Here is a 20,692-nt window from a genome sequence, read left to right as displayed (position 1 = left end):
AAACCTGGGAGGCTGCCGGAACGTATTTCCGCCCTTTCCCGTGAAAGAATCTTGTAAGGGCTTCATTGGCCCTTCCTGCGTTGGCAATGGCGTTTTTCATCTGTTGGTGCCACGAGACCCTTTCCTGAAAAGTTATTCCCAGGTATTTGAAAGTTGCTACCTGGTCAGTAGGTTGACCATTAATTCTCCATTTGTGTTTCCTTCTTTTTTTTGAGAACACCATAATTTTAGATTTGCTGTAATTTATTGATAGTTGTTCCGCTTGACAATAGTCAGCAAGTGATCTCAAAAGCTTCCTCAAGCCAACACAGGAAAAGGAGAGTAGGACTGCGTCGTCCGCATACAGAAGCACCGGGAGGGGCAAACCTGCCAGTTTGGGAGGGTGGGCATCCTCTTTCGCCATTTTTACCGCTAGAGAGTTGATATAGAAATTAAATAGCGTTGGCGCGAGGACACATCCTTGTTTAACCCCATAGTGCGTTTGAATTTCTTTAGTTAGATGGCCTGACCGATCGCATCTTACCCTCACCCTGGTGTTTTCGTATAGACCACGGATAAGGCGTAATAAGCGTTTATCTATGTTTGTAGCGCCAAGCTTTTCCCAGAGTCTGTCCCTTGGTATTAGATCAAAAGCCGATTTAAAATCGACAAAAGCTGCATATAAAGACCCCCCTTTTCTAGAGTATTTGTCTGCCAGGTGTTGAAGGATAAGGGCCTGGTCTATAGTTGAACGCTTTGCTCTAAAGCCAGCTTGAGCTTCTGATAGAATATGCTCTCTTTCCATCCACTCCACCAATTTAGGAAGCGTTTAGTAGAGCTGATACCCCCCTTCAGACCTGGCAAGCCTCCAGTCAGGAAAGAGATTGGAATTTGATCCTAAATCCCCAAAAATTGGTATTCACGAACTTCCCGAAGCCTAAGGGCTTCCTTACAGGGAAACAGCGAATAATGAACTTTGTATCTAGCCTAAATGACATACTGCCAGGAATGGTTAATTTTAATGACATCACCTCGGTGGAATATCTACATTATGATGGTCACTCAGTGAGAGCACTGACCACTTTTGGGGATCAGAACCTGGCCAAGTTTATTTTTAGGTCAAGACCTGCCTTTTTAAAAGCACGGATAACAATACTTAGGCTCTTTGAAAATAAGGCTCCTTTGGGCCCCCTTTTGAAAACTAAGCAGGCAAATCCTAGAAAGGGGAAACAACTCTCAAAATTCTGGCCTGACAAACAGAACCCGCAATGCCTTGTGAGCAAAGGTGAGGATTCCTTTACTATGGAAGAAAATATCCTAATTGACCAATTCTGGATGTTCCCACCATTAATACAAACTGACATCTTGGGAAGACTAGACAAGCTAAGAGATAAGCTGGCCGAGAGACCTTCAGGCAATGAGGTTATTAAGGGGGACCAAAAAAAGACCACAGCACATAATCTTCAGATTAAAGCGGAGATTAACTTTCCACCAAGAGAGAATGTGCCACCCTCCAAGGAGAGCATTCCATCACCACCCCCCCGAAGGAGAAATATCCCTAAGGTGACCCCACCAGACATATGGGACAAAATGAGATACCTAGATGATACAGAATTGGGCCAAAATCAGGCCGCAACAGAATATCCACAGAAGGAATTTATGCATAATAAAGATCCGGTGTTCACAAACGTGAGCACTTTGCATCCACCTATTGAAATCATAGAGCGGCTGGATAGCCCGCCATACAAAGACGATAGGCGACTGATACACAAAGCGACAAACCCTAAAAGTACGTTAGCTAATAATTGACAAAGACTCGACTGTGATAAAGCCAATCTTAAATTTTTATCATGGAACATTGCTGGTTGGCTCAACAAGGCGACTGAACAATCATTTGTCAATTTTATTCAAGATCATGATATAGTCTTCCTGCAAGAGACATGGCTAACAGGGGATTTAGATGTAAATGGTTTTGCCTCATTTTCGCTCGCAGGTTCACCAAGCAACAAAGGGGGACGAGTTAAGGGTGGGCTAGGCATTCTAATATCCACAAGGCTGAGAGCATCTTTCGTCGAGCTGGAGCCTCTGAGCAGTGTGGCCATGGCATTATTAATGAAATGCAGATATTGCACACTTCTATTGATTAATATATACGCCCCTCCCCAAAGAGGCAAGCAGCTTATCAAAAACATCTGGCATAGGCTAGAATCCTATGTCGATGAGCTAATGAATCAAACTCCTGCAGCGGCAGTGCTGCTGCCTGGGGATTTAAATGCCAGAATTGGCCAATCAGACGAAGCGTTATATGCTCATGTAGATGTTGAAAAGCATGGGGGAGAGAACAGAACCCTGAGGCACCCCACAAGTGAGAGCCCAGGGGTCTGAACACTCATCCCCCCCCCACCACTTTCTGAACACAGCCCAGGAGGAGGGAGCGGAACCACTGTATGACAGTGCCCCCAGCTCCCAGCCCCTCAAGACGGTCCAAAAGGATGTTATGGTCGATGGTATCAAACACCGCTGAGAGATCCAGCAGAACTAGGAAACAGCTCTCACCTTTGTCCCTAGCCCGCCGGAGATCATCAACTAGTGCGACCAAGGCAGTTTCAGTCCCGTGATGAGGCCTGAATCCCGACTTGAAAGGATCCAAATGGTCCGCTTCTTCCAGGCGTGCCTGGAGTTGTTCAGCAACCACTCGCTCAATCACCTTGCCCAAGAATGGAAGATTTGAGACTGGGCGATAGTTGGCCATCGTGGCCGCATCTAAAGATGGTTTTTAAAGAAGCGGTTTAATAACCGCCTCTTTCAGCAGGTCTGGAAAGGCTCCCTCACAGAGGGAAGCATTCACCACCCCACGAAGCCCATCGCCCAGCCCTTCCAGGCTAGCTTTTATAAGCCAGGATGGGCAAGGATCCAGGAGACAGGTGGTTGGCTTCACTCGTCCAAGCAGCCTGTCCACATCCTCGGAGGTAACAGATTGGAATTGATCCCACGCAATTTGACTAGACAGGACTCTAGCACTCTCCCGCCCCAGCCCTGATCCCAAAAAACTTTGCAAAATTATTGCAGGAGATCATGTGGCCCGTACTGGGCCCCGATGTAGAAGGTGGTTCCACTAAAAGTCTCCTGCTGCTGTTTTCTGCAGATTAAATAGAGGCGGTGAAGAAAGTCTTCACCGTCGCTGCCGCCACTTGGTAGGCTCGACATTGAGCTCTAACCTGTGTCCGGTCAGCTTTAGAATAGGTCATCCGCCACCGGCACTCTAGCCATCTCAACGATTGTTTCATTGCCCTCAGATCCGTGGAAAACCACGGGGCTGTCCGGGCTCCATGCAATCGGAGAGGGCGCTTCGGAGCGAAACAGTCAATAGCCCTGGTTAACTCCACATTCCAGCGGGCCACCAGGGAATCAGCTGAAAGGCCATCAACATGGGATAAAGCATCCCCTACCACTCTCTGGAAACCATTTGATCCATTAAGTGGCAGGGGCGGACCATCTGAATCGGTCCCACCTCCCTGCAGAGGGGAAGGGTCGCGGAGAAGTCAAGTTGCACCAGGAAGTGGTCTGACCATGGCACTTCTTTCGTTTCGCTTTTACTTAGTGTCAGATCACCAAAATCCATGGAGGTAAACACCAGGTCCATGGCATGTCCGCGGCTATGGGTTGGGCCAGACTTATTCAGGGACAGCCCCATGGAGGCCATGCTTTCCATGAAGTCCCGAGCGGCCCCTTGTAAGGTCGTGTTGGCATGAATATTAAAATCCCCTAGGACAACCAAACTAGGTATCTCCAGGAGAACATCTGCCACGACCTGAAGCAGCTCGGGCAGGGAATCCTTGTTGCAGCGGGAAGGTCGGTACACCAAAAGGAATCCTGTACTCTATTGCCCAACTTCCAGAACACTGGCAGTCATCTTTGAATCACTGCCAGAACCACTGGCAGTCATCTTTGTGGTTCTGGCAGGCATCTTTGAGAATTCCTGGAGAACAGACGAAGTCCCGGCAGACTGGAGGAGGGCAAATGTTGTCCCTATTTTCAAAAAGGGGAAAAGAGAGGACCCAAATAATTACCGCCCAGTCAGTTTGACATCAATACCAGGGAAGATTCTGGAGCAGATCATTAAGCAAACAGTCTGTGAGCACCTAGAAAGGAATACTGTGATCACCAAAAGTCAGCATGGATTTCTGAAAAATAAGTCATGTCAGACTAACCTGATCTCGTTTTTTGACAGAATTACAAGCCTGGTAGATGAAGGGAACGCAGTGGATGTAGCCTACCTTGATTTCAGCATTTGACAAGGTGCCCCATGATATTCTTGTAAAGCGGCTGGTAAAATGCGGACTTGACTATGCTACCACTCAGTGGATTTGTAACTGGCTGACTGACCGAACCCAAAGAGTGCTCATCAATGGTTCCTCTTCATCCTGGAGAAGAGTGACTAGTGGGGTGCCCCAGGGTTCTGTCTTGTGCCCGGTCTTATTCAACATCTTTATCAACGACTTGGATGATGGACTCAAGGGCATCCTGATCAAATTTGCAGATGACACCAAACTGGGAGGGGTGGCTAACACCCCAGAGGACAGGATCACACTTCAAAACGCCCTTGACAGATTAGAGAACTGGGCCAAAACAAACAAGATAAATTTTAACAGGGAGAAATGTAAAGTATTGCACTTGGGCAAAAGAAATGAGAGGCACAAATACAAGATGGGTGACACCTGGCTTGAGAGCAGTACAGTGGTGCCTCGCAAGACGAAATTAATTCGTTCCGCGAGTCTCTTCGTCTTGCGATTTTTTCGTCTTGCGAAGCACGGCTATTGGCGGCTTAGCGGATTAGTGCTATTAGCGGCTTAGAAAAAGGGGGGAAAGGGAAAAAACTCGCAAGAACTTGCAAGACATTTTCGTCTTGCGAAGCAAGCCCATAGGGAGATTCGTCTTGCGAAGCACCTCAAAAACGGAAAACTCTTTCGTGTAGCGAGTTTTTCGTCTTGCGAGGCATTCGTCTTGCGGGGCACCACTGTACATGTGAAAAGGATCTAGGAGTCTTGGTTGACCACAAACAGTGTGACGCGGCAGCTAAAAAAGCCAATGCAATTCTGGGCTGCATCAATAGGAGTATAGCATCTAGATCAAGGGAAGTAATAGTGCCACTGTATTCTGCTCTGGTCAGACCTCACCTGGAGTACTGTGTCCAGTTCTGGGCACCACAGTTCAAGAAGGACACTGACAAACTGGAACGTGTCCAGAGGAGGGCAACCAAAATGGTCAAAGGCCTGGAAACGATGCCTTATGAGGAACGGCTAAGGGAGCTGGGCATGTTTAACCTGGAGAAGAGGAGGTGAAGGGGTGATATGATAGCCACGTTCAAATATATAAAAGGATGTCACATAGAGGAGGGAGAAAGGTTGTTTTCTGCTGCTCCAGAGAAGCGGACACGGAGCAATGGTTCCAAACTACAAGAAAGAAGATTCCACCTAAACATTAGGAAGAACTTCCTGACAGTAAGAGCTGTTCGACAGTGGAATTTGCTGCCAAGGAGTGTGGTGGAGTCTCCTTCTTTGGAGGTCTTTAAGCAGAGGCTTGACAACCATATGTCAGGAGTGCTCTGATGGTGTTTCCTGCTTGGCAGGGGGTTGGACTTGATGGCCCTTGTGGTCTCTTCCAACTCTATGATTCTATGAACATGCACTTGGAAAACTGGGCCTTCCCAATAGGACGCCTGGTGCAAACTAATGACTTCCTAAAAATCACTGCAACCCCCCCTCCCCGCCCACATGACCTGGGTTGCTGTGCGTAAGAGAAACCTGGTGGACAAGCAGCAGCAAGAACAGGCCCATCTGCTTCATCCAACCAAGTCTCTGTTACACATGCCAGGTCAAGTCCTCCATCCATGATCAAGTCAAGTAAAATTGAGAGTGGTTAAAACCTCAGCGCCTAGGACTTGCCGATCGCATGGTCGGCGGTTTGAATCCCCACGGCGGGGTGCGCTCCCATCGTTCGGTCCCAGCGCCTGCCAACCTAGCAGTTTGAAAGCACCTCCGGGTGCAAGTAGATAAATAGGGACCGTTTACCAGCGGGAAGGTAAACGGCGTTCCGTGTGCTGTGTTGGCTCGCCAGATGCAGCTTGTCACGCTGGCCACGTGACCCGGAAGGGTCTGCGGACAGCGCTGGCTCCCGGCCTCTAGAGTGAGATGAGCGCACAACCCTAGAGTCTGGCCAGACTGGCTCGAACGGGCAGGGGTACCTTTACCTTTACCTTTAATATTCGCTAAGGCCAACGACTGTTACCACCGGTCTTATAAAGGAGGTGTGAGCGGGCTAGGAAGCCTCTTTATTGCTTATTCTTGTACTGAAAGAAAAGAATCAGACTGAACCCTGAACCCTGAAGGCCTGGCGGAACAGCTCTGTCTTGCATGCTCTGAGGAAAGATGTCAAATCCTGCAGTGCCCTAGTCTCTTGTGAGAGAGCGTTCCACCAGGACGGAGCGACATCCGAAAAGGCCCTGGCTCTGGTCAAGATAGTATCCAGAGGAAAGTCTCTCTCACCTTTCTCTCCTCCGCATGACTCAGGAGGAAACCTTCGGCCAGGGCCACCGCCTGGGAACTGGTCTCCGCTCCACACTCCCTCACCCAGCTCTCCATCTCCGGGGGAAGGACAGCCAGGAACTGCTCCAAGATCACCAGGTCCAGCATCTCAGCTTTCGTGTGCCTTTCCGGCTTCAGCCACTGACGGTCAAGGTGGTAGAGTCGGCTGCAAACCTCTCGGGGTCCTTTGGCCTCCCGGAAACAGAACTGCCTCACCTGCTGGCTCTGCACCTTTGAGCGGAGGGTGTCCTCCTCACCCAGGATTTTCCGCACAGAGTTTTCCCAGAATCCCCCACTGCTCCCAGTTTGGTTGGCATGGCCTCTTCCTTCTTCAGGGCCAGCTGTGTCTCGCTCATCCATCTGTGCTCTCAGGAAGCCTCTGAGAGATCGGAAGGAAGCCTTTGGTCTTCTGCCAAGTTCTGTCCGTCTTAATGAGAAGCTCTAGCAAATCCTAGAAAGCAAATACATTGTTCTGTTACAGAATTTGTAGGTCAGGAGAAGAAACAAGATCCCTGAACAAGCATGGATGAGACTTGCCAGGAATCAGGACTGGACGGTACCAGAGCCCAAAGCGTGAGATGCCTTTTTGAAAAGAAAGAGGAGGAGGAATGCAGAACGTGGAGGCAACGGAAGGGGTTTCTGGGAGATGAATCAGCCTGGTTGCTCCTGCCTTCCAGTCAATGCATGAAGTCAGAACTGACTGACAAGGCAATCATTTGAAAAATGGATGCTTGGCTCTAGTGGGGGTCCTCACCTGGGGGGCCTCAGGAGTTCCTCTCCCCCCACCCCCACTTCAGGGCACATTTCCCCCCTGCTTCTGTCTCCTTTTCTTGCTCTTGGACTCTCTGCCACTCTCAAGACAGACTCCTGGGGTGGGGTCCCTTTTTCTTTCTCTTGAGGGCCAGGTATACATCTGTTCAACCCCCTGAGGGCCAAATACATCTCCTTTGGAATTTAGGCAGGAAATTTATTATTATTATTATTCTCTTAGATGGCTTAACACACGCACAGTGAGGAGCAGTGCCCATTTCCGGCTGCTTTGCCAGCAACAATCCCTTTGGGAGAGAGAGGATGTGGTCCTGGGATGCCCTGCTCTGGGTGCGAGGGGATGGCTGCAGTGGCCTCTGTGGGGAGCAGCCCTGGGAGACACTGGGAAACTGGTCCCCAATGCGGCAGCCAGACTCTGGGCTGGGATCCCTCTCTTTACTCCTGGTCTTCCTCTCCCACCTTTTTTTTTGGGGGGGGGGCTAGTCCACCTCCTCGTCCAGCTTTGGAAAACCATTTGCACATTTTTCGTCCGTTGTGCAATGAGGCTGAGCGACGTCACACAGAGTTCAAGTCCCAGGGACTCCTTTGTTTAAAGAAGGGAGATTTTTCTGAAAAGGGGGGGGGGCGGAAGGCCAAATGAGTTTGGGACCCTCTGATCTGGAGGAAGGGGAGCGTGGCAGCCCTGGCCCCTCCCTGGCAGGACCCCCTCCTCCTCCCTGACTTGGGGTCCCCCCCTGCAGGAGCAGATCAGCCCCCCCCCGGCCCCCTCCCCTGCTGCAGCCCTGGGACCCCCACCAGATCCCAGAGAGAGAGAGAGGGGAGACTCACCAGATCCCTGGAGGGGAGAGGGAGGCAGCCCTTGCAGGAGAGACACCCAAGCAGGGAAGGACTGGGGGGGGGGCTTGGAGCTGGAGGACCTGCCCCCCCCTTGCTTCCTGGCCTCTCTAGGAAGGCAGCTCGGTTCCCTTTAACCCTTGCCAAGCCGAGTCCCCCAGCTCAGCCCTCTCTTGCTTGGCAAAACGTCAGATTATTCTTATTTTTCTATGGATTTAGGGGGGCAGCTGCCCCCCTGGCTCCCTCAATGCCCAGAGATCCTTTTGGGGGTGAGGCTCTTGGCTGGACTCTGAGCATCTCCCTCCCTTGGCCAGAAACCGGAGGAAGAGTTTGCAGGGAAAAGGGCTTTGCAGGAGGCCAGGAAGCTCCTCCTGGAATTCAGAAATGGGAGGAATGGGGGGGGGGGTCTTGATCTCCAGGGTGGCAATTTCAAAAGTCCATATAAGGCCTTGCACACCATTTTTCTGGGTCCCTCCTCTCTCCTGCAAGTGAGGGGTGCACCCTGTTGCAAGAGATCAAGAAAGGCCAAGCCCACAGGCTGCTCTTTTGCTGCAAGTAATCCTGGGTGGTGTCTTTGTTTTTGTTTTTTCCGTCAAGACCCCAAGGGCTGGACTGGAGGGGTGACTGCCGACCCCCCCCCTCCGCTGCCTGGCGCCCCTCCCGCCCCACCTCGTCCCAGGCGCTTCTCGCCAAGGGGACGTTGTCTCTCTGCTGCCGGGAAGCCCAGGGAAGCCCAGCGCTGGTTGCCTCTCCTTGCCCGCAGGTGTCACCCCCCCTCACTTTCTGTGCAGACCCGATCCTATGCTTGGCTGCGCTCGGGAGTCAAAGCCCCCTCCAGGGCTGTCTTTAGCATAGGCGCTACTGGGGTGCAAAGACCTGCCCCATGATTCCCCCAAATTTAGTTAAATTCAGTGCACGGCACCGTTGAGAATTGTTAACGGAGAAATCTGAGGCTCCCTTGGACAAAAAACAAGGACACCGGCCAGGAATAGCAGAGCAAATTGGTCTTGATTGAAGACTGTCGTGACAGGACTCCCACCTGCCACCAGGTGGAACAGGATGGAAGCCCTGAACAAAAGAGAACCCAAAGTTTTATTAGCTGCTAATCCCCAGGTTTAGGGACGCAGGTGGCGCTGTGGGTTAAAGCCTCAGTGCCTAGGACTTGCCGATCGCAAGGTCGGCGGTTCGAATCCCCGCGGCGGGGTGCGCTCCCCCTGCTCGGTCCCAGCGCCTGCCAACCTAGCAGTTCGAAAGCACCTCCGGGTGCAAGTAGATAAATAGGGACCGCTTACCAGCGGGAAGGTAAACGGCGTTTCCGTGTGCGGCTCTGGCTCGCCAGAGCAGCAATGTCACGCTGGCCACGTGACCTGGAAGTGTCTCCGGACAGCGCTGGCCCCCGGCCTCTTAAGTGAGATGGGTGCACAACCCCAGAGTCTGTCAAGACTGGCCCGTACGGGCAGGGGTACCTTTACCTTTACCTTAATCCCCAGGTTACACCCCCCCCAAACTACATCTGGTGGCAGTAATCTGAGCATCCTGGACCCTGCCCCATGGTTCCCCCTGCCCTCCACCAAACACCCACTGAGTGTCACAAAAGAGATCTTTACATTTCCCTGTTTCCCAGCCAAGTTCATCCCACCCTTTTGTCTTCCTCTGGGTTTGTTCTTTCTGGCATGGCTACCTGTCTGGCACTCAGGTATCAGGATGCCAGGGATTATCGCTCAGGCAGAGGGGCTGCTGAGGAGCTGAGCTCACAGGTCTAGATGAATTCCTGAAGTTTCCCCACTGAGCCAGTACATAGATGCATTGATCAGTGAATTCTTACATTTGGTATCGTGCAGCAGAGGCCCTTTGAACAGATAGGAAGAAACTGTGATGAAGTGTTTTGTGGGGACAATTCACAAAAGTGATGGTGCTGATTTGGGTGGTGGGCTGCATGTGCAGGATGTCTGCTGGAGGGGCAACCCCTCCCCCAACCTATACACAAATTCCTGCAACAGTTTGAAAAGCGCCACCGCCGGCGCGGCGCATCTTTGGTAAATGAGCACACACAGTCTCAAGTCCTTTAGAGAAAAAGTAGGTATACATTTCAGTAATACCTGGGTATATTTGTATTTTGGTTTTTCTAGCTGGATCAAATTTATTTATTACTTCATAAGAGGTAGATGGTTAGGAGCTTAGGCGGCTTCAGTGGCAGCCCCTGGCCCCCACCCCTTCCACCCCCCCCCCAGGTAAAGACGGCCCTGTCCCTGTCCGAGGGTCCATCCAGCTCTGGGCTGCTGCTGCTGCTGTTACTCACTTGCAATCATAATTAAAGCTTGCTGCGTGTCCTCTGTTTTTTTCTTTTCAAGGGAGGGTAACAAAATTGCATTTATTCCCTTTGAATGGCGCAGAGCCAGCCAGGCAGGCAGGGGAGAGGGCAAAGCGACAAATCAGCACAGCTCCCCCTTCCCTCGAAGGCTCAGGGTACGCTTGGAATTGCGGGTGCGGGCGGGGGGCACGACGAATGTCACCCCCCCTCAGGATGGCACCCAGGGTGGTCCAACCCCACCGCCCCCACCTTGTTCCCCCTCTATTCCCAGGGCCTGGGATTATTGTATAGTTTGCATTTGGTTCTCAAGGGGAGAGGGCCAGGGCTGCCGGGGAGGGGGCCCCAGCCAACAGAACAGCTGGGACAGAACCCACCAGGCCATTCCAACAGTGGAATATGATTATATTGAAACCGCCTTTGCACAAAGGAGCAACACGACATGGAGCTGAATCCTGTTGAAATATAAAATACATGAATGAATGAATGAATAAATAATGCTTCAGTATCTGGGAAAAGATCACATGCGGAAGGCTTCACGTATTTGGGCTCACGTATTTGATGTATGTATTTGGGGATTTTACCTTCCCATTAATGCAGCAAATTCTGCCCACACCTTTTGCTGTCATACAACCCCAGATCATCACACTAACTGGGTGCTTCACGGTAGGCGTGATGCAAGTGGGATGTAAATCTTCTCCGATTCTTCTTCTCACATATTTTTCTTTTCTTCTATTATGTTCTTCAAACTCACGAAATGAAAGAAGACAAAAAAAACAACCAACTTGTTAGGAATCACATAACAAGTCAAGCTAAGCAAGTTGTGCTTCCTTTTTTTAGTTATTTGGCTATAAAATTCAATAGAATAGAGGTAATTGCATTCTTGATTATATTATCTTTCTATTGATAGATAATTTTATGCTATTACTCCAAAAGAAGTAGTGTTATTGTCAGGGGCGCATGCCGGAGCCAGGCCCTGGGACCAGTGGGGCTTTGCAGGAGTGGGGCTTTCCTAAGTTTGTTCTGAAGAGGCAAGGAGGCACGGCTGCACAGGTGAGGCCGATGGGTAACTCACAGCACCTGGTGGCAAGAAAGAGCCGGAAAGGGATATAAGGTCAGCATTTCCCTTTGGCTCTTTGCCACAGCAAAGTGTTTCCTTCCTTGGGCTTCTTGACTCCTTAATTCCTGATCCTCGGACCCTTGGCTTCTTGACTCCTGGCTTCCGGATTCCCATTCCTGCTCCCACCGCACCATCTTGCCTCCGGGTCCTGATGTCCTCCACCAGGACTTTGACCGCCCATAAACCGTAAACGTTCGCTGTGGCCAACCTATGTCCCGGCCAGGGTGTAAGATGGACGGAGCCCAGCCTATAGATCTCACCACGGTGCTGCAGAACCTCTACACCCAGGGAGCTATGTTCTAGGGGGAGGTTCAAGCACTTTGAGCGGCCCCAGCCTGACGTGCTCCCCTGTCCCATAACCAGAGAGGTTCAGGGGGGAGCATGGTGTTGGAATTTGTCCAGCTCTGGCCCATCTGGAGCTGGTAGTGGCTCGTCTTATCTTTAGCCCAGCAGAGCGTAGTCCGCAGACGAAAGGATAAAGCAGTATGTGCTACATGCTCATCTTTATTTCTCAACTATACCGAGAAGACACAAACATACATCTTGCCTCTGTGAGAGCAGAGAAGAAACTTACTCTCGACACAAAGAAACCGAGAGAACACTGAAAAACAGGAAGCCAGTGTATGTCACATCCAGTCTCTCATTCTCGTGGGATCCCAACAGTAACTTGGACTGTAAACAATGTCTTGTGACATGCAGTTGCTGCTCAGTGAGGGAAATAGAAACCAACACACGGGGCCCTTTGAGGCTTTGTAAGCCAGTGTTGGCTGGTGTTCCCCACCTGTGAGACAGACTTCCCCACCCCACGGAGCCGCGTGTGCTTTATGGTCAGCCTCTTTGTGGGCCCGGCACTTTCTGGGGTCTCTCCGTACCTTGAGGCCAGCGACCATCTGCTGGGGAATTTGGACGACTTCATTGCCACCCTGGAGGGCACGTTCGGGGAGCTGAATCGTGCCCTGGTGGCTGAGATAGCCCTGCAGAACCTCCGGCAGGGGGCTCGCCCAGTTACCGAGTCCGCCGCAGAGCTCCGTTGGTGGGCTGCGGACACCCTGCTATGTAGCTACCTGACGGTTCCACTTCCATCAGGGCCTTCATCCCTGCCTTAAGGATGAACTGGCGTTGGTAACCCACCCCCCCAGCAGCCCTGACAGACTTTATCACGTTGCGTATTAACATTGAGATTCCGAGCTCTGAGATTGTCTGAGATTCCGAGCTCCGATCGAGGGAGCCCCTGGGGTCCAGCGCTGCAGTGGGGCTGGAAGTGGAGCCCATGCAAGTAGGGACTGGGCTTGTCTTGTGGAGAGGGGGCCATTTCGCAGAGTGTCCGGCGAAGAGGTTGGGAAATGCCAAGCCCCAGCTTTGCTAGGGGGGGCTCAGCTGAGGCTCAATCCCTCTGCACCCCATTTCCTTCTCCCTAGCCATAGTCTCTTTCCCCAGGGGGGCATGCTGGCCTGGAGGCAATGATGGACTCGGGGGCCTCTGGCATCTTCATGGACATCAGTTTCACTGAGAAGTATCAAGTACCGTCAGTGGTGAAAGCCTTGCCCATTTCAGTGGTGGGTCTGGAGGGGACCCCCCTCGCATCAGGACCCATTGCCCGTGAGACCTGTCCACTGGCCAGGTTAGTGGCACCCCTGCACCAGGAACTGTTAACGTTTCAACTAGTCCAGACGCCACATTTCCCTGTGGTCCGACATGACCCCGCCATTTCCTGGGTGCAGCGGATGTTGTGTTTCTCATCGTCTTTCTGCCACGACGTCTGTGCCCAAGCCCCGTGTTGCCGCCGGCACCTGGGAAGCCTCACCTGCCGGCCCTCAGTTCTTCCACTTTGCAGGGGACTGCGCCAGACTGGGCAGGGTTACCGGGTGTCGGCCTAATCCTGGAGCCCTACCAGGATTTGGTGGGCGTGTCTGAGAAAAAGGGGGCTGAGGCTTTGCCACCCCATTGGACTTACGATTGTCCTATTGACTTGCAGCCAGGAGCAGAGATTCCTTTCGGCCGCATTTATGCCTTGCCGGCCCCTGAACTTGGGGCCCTCCGAGAGTATTAGATGACAACCTGGCCAGGGGGTTCATTCGCCCCTCTACTTCCCCTCCTGGCCCCCTCCCCCACCTGCATGCTTTTCGGCTGCCTGCGCATCCCTAGAATGCTTCCCTGGACACAGCATCACCGGAGCAGAGAGGGAGGAGGAGGAGGAGGCAGCTGTTGGTTGCGCTCCTAGGCGCCGGAAGCTGAGCTGGGTGGGCTGGAGCCTGCGCACAGGACACGATCCTCTCCGCTCTGCTTGCCAGGAGGGCAAGGGATTTCCCTGCTCTTTGTTGCGTTCGTCTGCTACCAGTCTACTTGCTTAGTGTGTCTGCTTGCTGCGAGGTGACGCTGCTGCAGCCTGCGCTGAGCAACGAAAGGGGAAAGGATCATGTCCGCCTGCTGATTCCTTCCTAGCCGCGTCACCTTGCACCAAGCAGACACGCTGAGCAAGGGGAATGGGCCATTGCTGGCCCGATCCGAGCAAACACAGCAACTGAAAACAGAAGAGGGTGGGCAGTAAGACCCTGAGGCAGAGGGCAGGAAAGGAATTCACTGCGGCTGTGCACTCCCTGCCAGAAGGGGGCAAGAGCAAAAAGAGGGCAGCAGCAGCTGACTTTAACTGCCCAGTTAAAACCATACGCAGCAGGAGTCGCAACTGAATCCTTAGGAAGGCGCCACAATAATTAGGCAAGGGGAAGAGGGCTGATGAACAGACGGTAGCCTTGGGATGCCGTACAGATCGAGATACTCCACACACAAGGTCACTCCAACGCCCCCTTTATCCATGCGCTCTCCCGTGCAGCAACACGACTCACACGCCTCCACACACACATCAAAATATGCCCGATACAGGAACCCCAGCAGCCTCCTCCCTGCAGCCCACCCTCCTCCGTAACACGCAATCTGATTTTCGCCCCTGCACTTGGGCCAGTCGGCTCCAGGGACCACATATTCGCTCAGGAAGACACACAGACATTTCCCCTTCCTTTTGAGAGGAAACAAGTGCGTCTTATCGAGCGAAAAATACAGTAATGTTCCCTTTCAAACAGGATACGTGAACCTCTAAGAGAACTCAAAACCCACATAAGGAAAATGTTTAATAATTTGTTGACTGTGTCCAAATTAACAAAGGTTTTGTCCCTTCATTTATACCACAGCCAAACTAAGTGAAGGAAACTAGACTGAGCAGAAAATAACAGTAGTAATTATATGTAAAAGTGATAATATTTAAATGAATAAAATGCTGAACTCTAAGGTATTTTTTTTATCGTTTACAGCTTCCCTTATGATATTCCCCCCTCTTTGGCTTTTTACCCCTTCAGTTGTTAAACAGGGTTGTGTTGTTGCCCCAGCTCTATTCATTATTTTCATTGCCATGATCCTACACGTTGTCGAAGGGAAACTCACCACAGCAGTAGAAATCATATATCGAACAGAAGGAAAGCTCTTCAATCTGAGCAGGCTGAAAGCAAAGAGTAAGGTTACCGTAACTTCCGTCCTAGAGCTTCAGTACACTGATGACAACGCAGTGTGCGCACGCTCAGAAGATGACCTCCAGACCATCCTAAATATCTTGACATAAGCTTACGAGAAGCTTGGCCTATCACTCAACATCCAAACAAACAAAGTGCTGCACCAGGTACAAAATAACCCCTCTGCAGTGCCACAAATCCAACTCAATGGTGTAACAGTGGAAAATGTCAATCACCTCTACCTGGGCAGTTATCTTTCCACAAGGGCCAACGTTGATGCCGAGATCCAGCATCGCCTGAGCTCTGAGAGTGTGGCTTTCTCCCAAATGAAGTGCAGAGTGTTTGAGGACCGGGAGATTGGCAGGGAAACCAAAATGTGTGTTCTTTTTATATGATATGCTATGTCCAACTATGTGCACTGCTACACTTGCAAATGGCCTTAAGAGGTGTGACATGCAAGTGCCTTTCTGTTTTACTAAAACCCATGCATTTGGGAGGGGAATAGCAGGTTATTATTTAGTGCACATCTATATAACATACAGGACCCAAGGGGGTGGGAAATATGTCTATGTGTGAACTGTAGTTAAATGTGGAGAAAATATTTGCGGTTCCTATGGAACCTAAGCAAATTTATCTCCAAAGGGGGGAGCTGTTACAGAAATGACGGGGGGGGGCACACCTTTAAATTGTTAAATGTTACAAATATTATGCCTGAATGTGTCCTTTTGCCTTGACAGCTCATGGAAGATATCTAACTTTATAAATCCTATCAAATCAACTCCTTTGCCAGTTTCCTCCATTCCAATGCTATTTTGCCCTTGGAAAAGGGACTCCAGAAAGTACCCAGAGGTGACAATTGCTGAGCTGATTATTGGAAAGCCTCACCCCACCCCCAGACTTGCCTAGGGGTCCAGACATGCAAAGGTAGTTCTATTGTACTTTGTGTGCTGGGACTTCAGAGGTCTTTGCCTAGGCTCATCTTATACCGGAGTCTTGCCCTGACAGGTTTCCTTCTGCTAATCTTATACCAAGGACTTGTCTTTTTTTTAAAAAAAAAATAAATTTTTATTGAAATTTCCACCAAATTTTTTAACAACAAACAAAACATTAACAAACAAAACATAACAATAACAAGAAAAACAAAAAACACATATAATTTCAACTCTTAATTTCATGTAACTTACTTTCCCGACTTCCTCATACCTCCCCTTTCTGTATTCTTATGTCTAATAAATTTGTCAACAAATCCTTCCCTTACTTTTAACTTAATTTTAATAACACTCATTCTCTTTTCACTTAACCATTACCACTATTAACCTCGGATTTTCTCCTCCAGCATCATTCTAACATTCCTTAATTTTGGAATATTTCTTTAGATAGTCCTTAAATTTTTTCCAATCTTCTTCCGCCGCTTCTCTTCCCTGGTCTCGGATTCTGCTCATCATCTCTGCCAAACTCATGTAGTCTATCACCTTCATCTGCCATTCTTCCACGGTGGGTAGATCTTGCGTCTTCCAATACTTTGCGATGAGTATTCTTGCTGCTGTTGTAGCATACATAAAAAATGTTCTATCCTTCTTTAACACCAATTGGCCGACTATGCCCAGGAGAAAGGCCTCTGGTTTCTTAGGGAAAGTGTACTTAAGTACCTTTTTCAGTTCATTATAGATCATTTCCCAGAAAGCCTTAATCTTTGGGCACGTCCACCAAAGGTGAAAGAATGTACCTTCAATTTCTTTACATTTCCAACATTTATTATCGGACAAATGATAGATTTTTGCAAGCTTGACTGGGGTCATGTACCACCTGTAAATCATTTTCATAATATTTTCTCTTAAGGCATTACATGCCGTAAATTTCATGCCGGTGGTCCATAACTTTTCCCAGTCAGCAAACATAATGTTATGACCAATATCCTTTGCCCACTTAATCATTGCAGATTTAACTGTTTCATCTTGTGTATTCCATTTCAACAGCAAGTTAAACATTCTTGACAGATTCTTAGTATTGGGTTCTAACAATTCAGTCTCTAGTTTTGATTTTTCCACCTGGAAGCCAATTTTCCTGTCCATTTTAAAGACTTCCATTATTTGATAATAATGAAGCCAGTCTCTCACTTTCCCTTTTAGTTTCTCAAAACATTGCAATTTCAATCTGTCCCCTTCTTGTTCCAAAATTTCCCAATATCTCGGCCATTTGGCCTCCATATTGAGTTTTTAACAGCCTTTGCTTCCATTGGTGACAACCACCTTGGAGTTTTACTTTCCAATAAGTCTTTATATCTAATCCAGTCATTATATAGTGCTTTTCTGACAATATGATTTTTAAAACTTTTATGAGCTTTAACCTTGTCGTACCACAGGTATGCATGCCACCCGAAAATATTGTTAAAACCTTCTAAATCCAAAATGTCAGTGTTTTCAAGAAGTAGCCAGTCTTTCAACCAGCAAAAAGCTGCTGATTCATAATAATGTTTAAGGTCTGGCAGGGCAAATCCCCCCCTTTCTTTTGCATCAGTTAATATCTTAAATTTTATTCTGGGCTTTTTGCCCTGCCAGACGAATTTAGAAATGTCTTTTTGCCACTTCTTGAAACAGTCCATCTTGTCCAGTATTTGTAATGTTTGGAACAAAAACAACATTCTAGGCAATACATTCATTTTTATAACTGCAATTCGACCCAACAAGGAAAGCTTCATATTTGACCAAATTTCTAAATCTTTTTTTACTTCAGTCCAAGTTTTCTCATAATTATCTTTAAATAAGTTCACATTTTTGGATGTCATATTAATCCCCAGATATTTCACTTTCTTAACCACAGTTAAAGGTAAAGGTACCCCTGCCCGTACGGGCCAGTCTTGCCAGACTCTGGGGTTGTGCGCCCATCTCACTCAAGAGGCCAGGGGCCAGCGCTGTCCGGAGACACTTCCGGGTCACGTGGCCAGCGTGACAAAGCTGCTCTGGCGAGCCAGAGCTGCACACGGAAACGCCATTTACCTTCCCGCTAGAAAGCTGTCCCTATTTATCTACTTGCACCCGGGGGTGCTTTCGAACTGCTAGGTTGGCAGGCGCTGGGACTGAGCAACGGGAGCGCACCCCGCCGCGGTGATTCGAACCGCCGACCTTTCGATCGGCAAGCCCTAGGCGCTGAGGCTTTTACCCACAGCGCCACCCGCGTCCCTAACCACAGTTAGCCCTGTCTCATTCTGAAACCTTTCTTTTTCAAATGTTGTTAAATTTTTCTCCAAAACCTTCGTTTTAAGCTTATTCAATTTAAATCCTGCTACTTGACCAAACTCTTGAATTAATTCTAAGACTCTTTTAGTACTAGATTCAGGCTCTTGTAACGTAAGTACTAGATCATCTGCAAATGCTCTCAATTTGTATTGTTTCGCTCCGACCTGCACTCCTTTAACCAACTGGTCCTTTCTAATCATGTTCAGCAAAACCTCCAGGACTGATATAAAAAGCAGTGGAGAGATTGGGCATCCCTGACGTGTCCCTTTTTCTATCTTAAATTCTTCTGTAACCACATTATTTACAATAAGTTTTGCTTTTTGTTCAGAATATATCGCACCTATACCGTTTTCAAACCCTTGTCCTACCCCCATCCCCTGGAGATTCTTCATCATAAAACTCCAAGAAATATTGTCAAAGGCTTTCTCGGCGTCCACAAATATCAAAACTGCTTTAGTATTAATGTTCACTTCCAACTTTTCCAAAATATCAACTATGTTCCTTACATTATCTGATAGATGTGTTCTCGGGAGAAAGCCTGCTTGATCTCTATGAATCTCCTCCATCAAAACTACTTTCAATCTTTTTGCTAAAATGTCAGCAAAAAATTTGTAATCCACATTTAGTAAAGAAATAGGGCGGTAGTTTTTAAGTTGAGTCTTTTCTGTCTCAGTCGTTGGTATAAGTGTGATGTAGGTCTCTTTCCACGTATCTGGTGCCCTTTTTCCCTCCATAATTTCGTTACAGACTTCCTTCAAAGGTTGTATCAACCACTCCTTCAAAACCTTATAGTATTTGGAAGTCAGTCCATCCGTTCCTGGAGATTTGCCCATTGCCATGTTTTGAATGGCACCTTCTATTTCTTGCTCTGTTCTTTCCTGATTCAAAATTCTTTTGCTTTCCTGTGAGATCTTTCTCAGTCCATTTTTTTCCACAAACTGTTCTATATCAATATCTTTCTGCGGCCCTTGTGTATACAATTGTCTAAAATATCTCTGGAAACAGTCTCTAATTTCTGTTGGTTTATAAATGTTCTTTCCATTCACTTCTAAATTTGTAACCGTATTCAGTTTTTGTCTCTTCTTTATTTGCCAAGCCAGCAATTTACCACATTTATCTGCCGATTCAAAAGTCTTTTGCCTCATTTGCTTAATTTTCCATTCTATTTCTTGATTCATCAACTCCATATATTGTGTCTGATATAATTTAATTTCTTTCAGAATGTCCTGTGATTTTGGCTTTGATCTTAATTTCCTTTTCCCATCTTTTATCTTCTCCAATATTTTTTCTTTCTTTTCATTCTGGCTTTTCTTTTTGATTGCATTCTGTTGTATCAAGATTCCTCTCATCACTGCTTTGCTTGCGTCCCAGATTATTCTTTTTTCTACCTTGGTTCTCATGTTAATTTCAAAATAATCTTTTAAGGTTTTCTGGGCCTTTTTACAAACTTCTTCATCTCTAAATAGGGTGTCATTCATCCTCCATCTGAAGGTGCCAATTGTTGTTAGCTTCATCACCATCTTTACCGCATTATGGTCGGAGCAAGTTTTTGGGCAGATTTCAACTTTTTTTATCTTAGGTGCCATTCCTCTAGTAATCCAAATTTGGTCAATTCTAGTCCATGTCATTTTGGCTTCAGAAAAGAAGGTTCCCTCTCTTTCAAGTGGGTGTTTTATTCTCCAAATATCAACCAAGTCCATATTGTCAGTCATTTCAAAAAAGATTTTTGGTAGTCTTCCATCTTTTGTAACTACCTGTCTTTGAGCTTTATCCATATTAGTTGAAACTACTTCCTTCCAGTAGCACCTTAAAGACCAACTAAGTCAGTTCTTGGTATGAGCTTTCGTGTTCATGCACACTTCTTCAGATACACTGAAACAGAAGTTTCCAGACCCTTCTATATAGTGAGAAGGTGGGGAGGGGTATTACTCAGAAGGGTGGTGGGAATGGGTGATTGGCAGATAGCTGTGATGAGCCTGTTGATGACTCTTAACGACTGCAATAGGTCTTACAGGAAAAAGGAAGGGGTTAAAAGGTGAAAAATGGCTTTGTCATGTATAATGAGATAAGAATCCAAGGTCTTTGTTCAGACCAGGTTTCTCCATGGTTTTGAGTTTGGTGATAAGTTGTAATTCAGCAGCTTCTCTTTCCAGTCTATTTCTGAAATTCCTTTGTAGTAAAACAGCTACTTTGAGATCTTGTATAGAATGTCCTGGGAGATTGAAATGTTCTCCTACTGGTTTCTCTGTCTTGTGATTCCTGATGTCCGATTTATGTCCGTTTATTCTTTGGCGTAAGGTCTGGCCTGTTTGTCCAATATAGAGAGCTGAAGGACACTGTTGGCATTTTATGGCATACACAAT

General features: G+C 48.2%; 1 protein-coding gene and 1 long non-coding RNA gene across 3 annotated transcripts in view; one reads left to right on the top strand and one right to left on the bottom strand.

The window, feature by feature from the left end:
- The window catches only part of LOC309341041 (uncharacterized protein), an 89,423-nt gene that overhangs the window by 54,195 nt on the left and 14,536 nt on the right, over positions 1-20,692 (bottom strand). The window lies entirely within an intron of this gene.
- The window catches only part of LOC309341416, a 29,347-nt gene continuing 25,164 nt past the window's right edge, over positions 16,510-20,692 (top strand). Inside the window, exon 1 of the long non-coding RNA XR_014156318.1 lies at positions 16,510-16,730. This is a non-coding gene — a long non-coding RNA (uncharacterized lncRNA). The remainder of the gene's footprint in view (positions 16,731-20,692) is intronic.

This window comes from Podarcis erhardii, assembly GCF_964252035.2.
Source record: "Podarcis erhardii genome assembly, chromosome: 4".
Lineage (NCBI taxonomy): Eukaryota > Metazoa > Chordata > Lepidosauria > Squamata > Lacertidae > Podarcis > Podarcis erhardii.
This window is presented reverse-complemented; position numbering and strand designations above follow the sequence as displayed.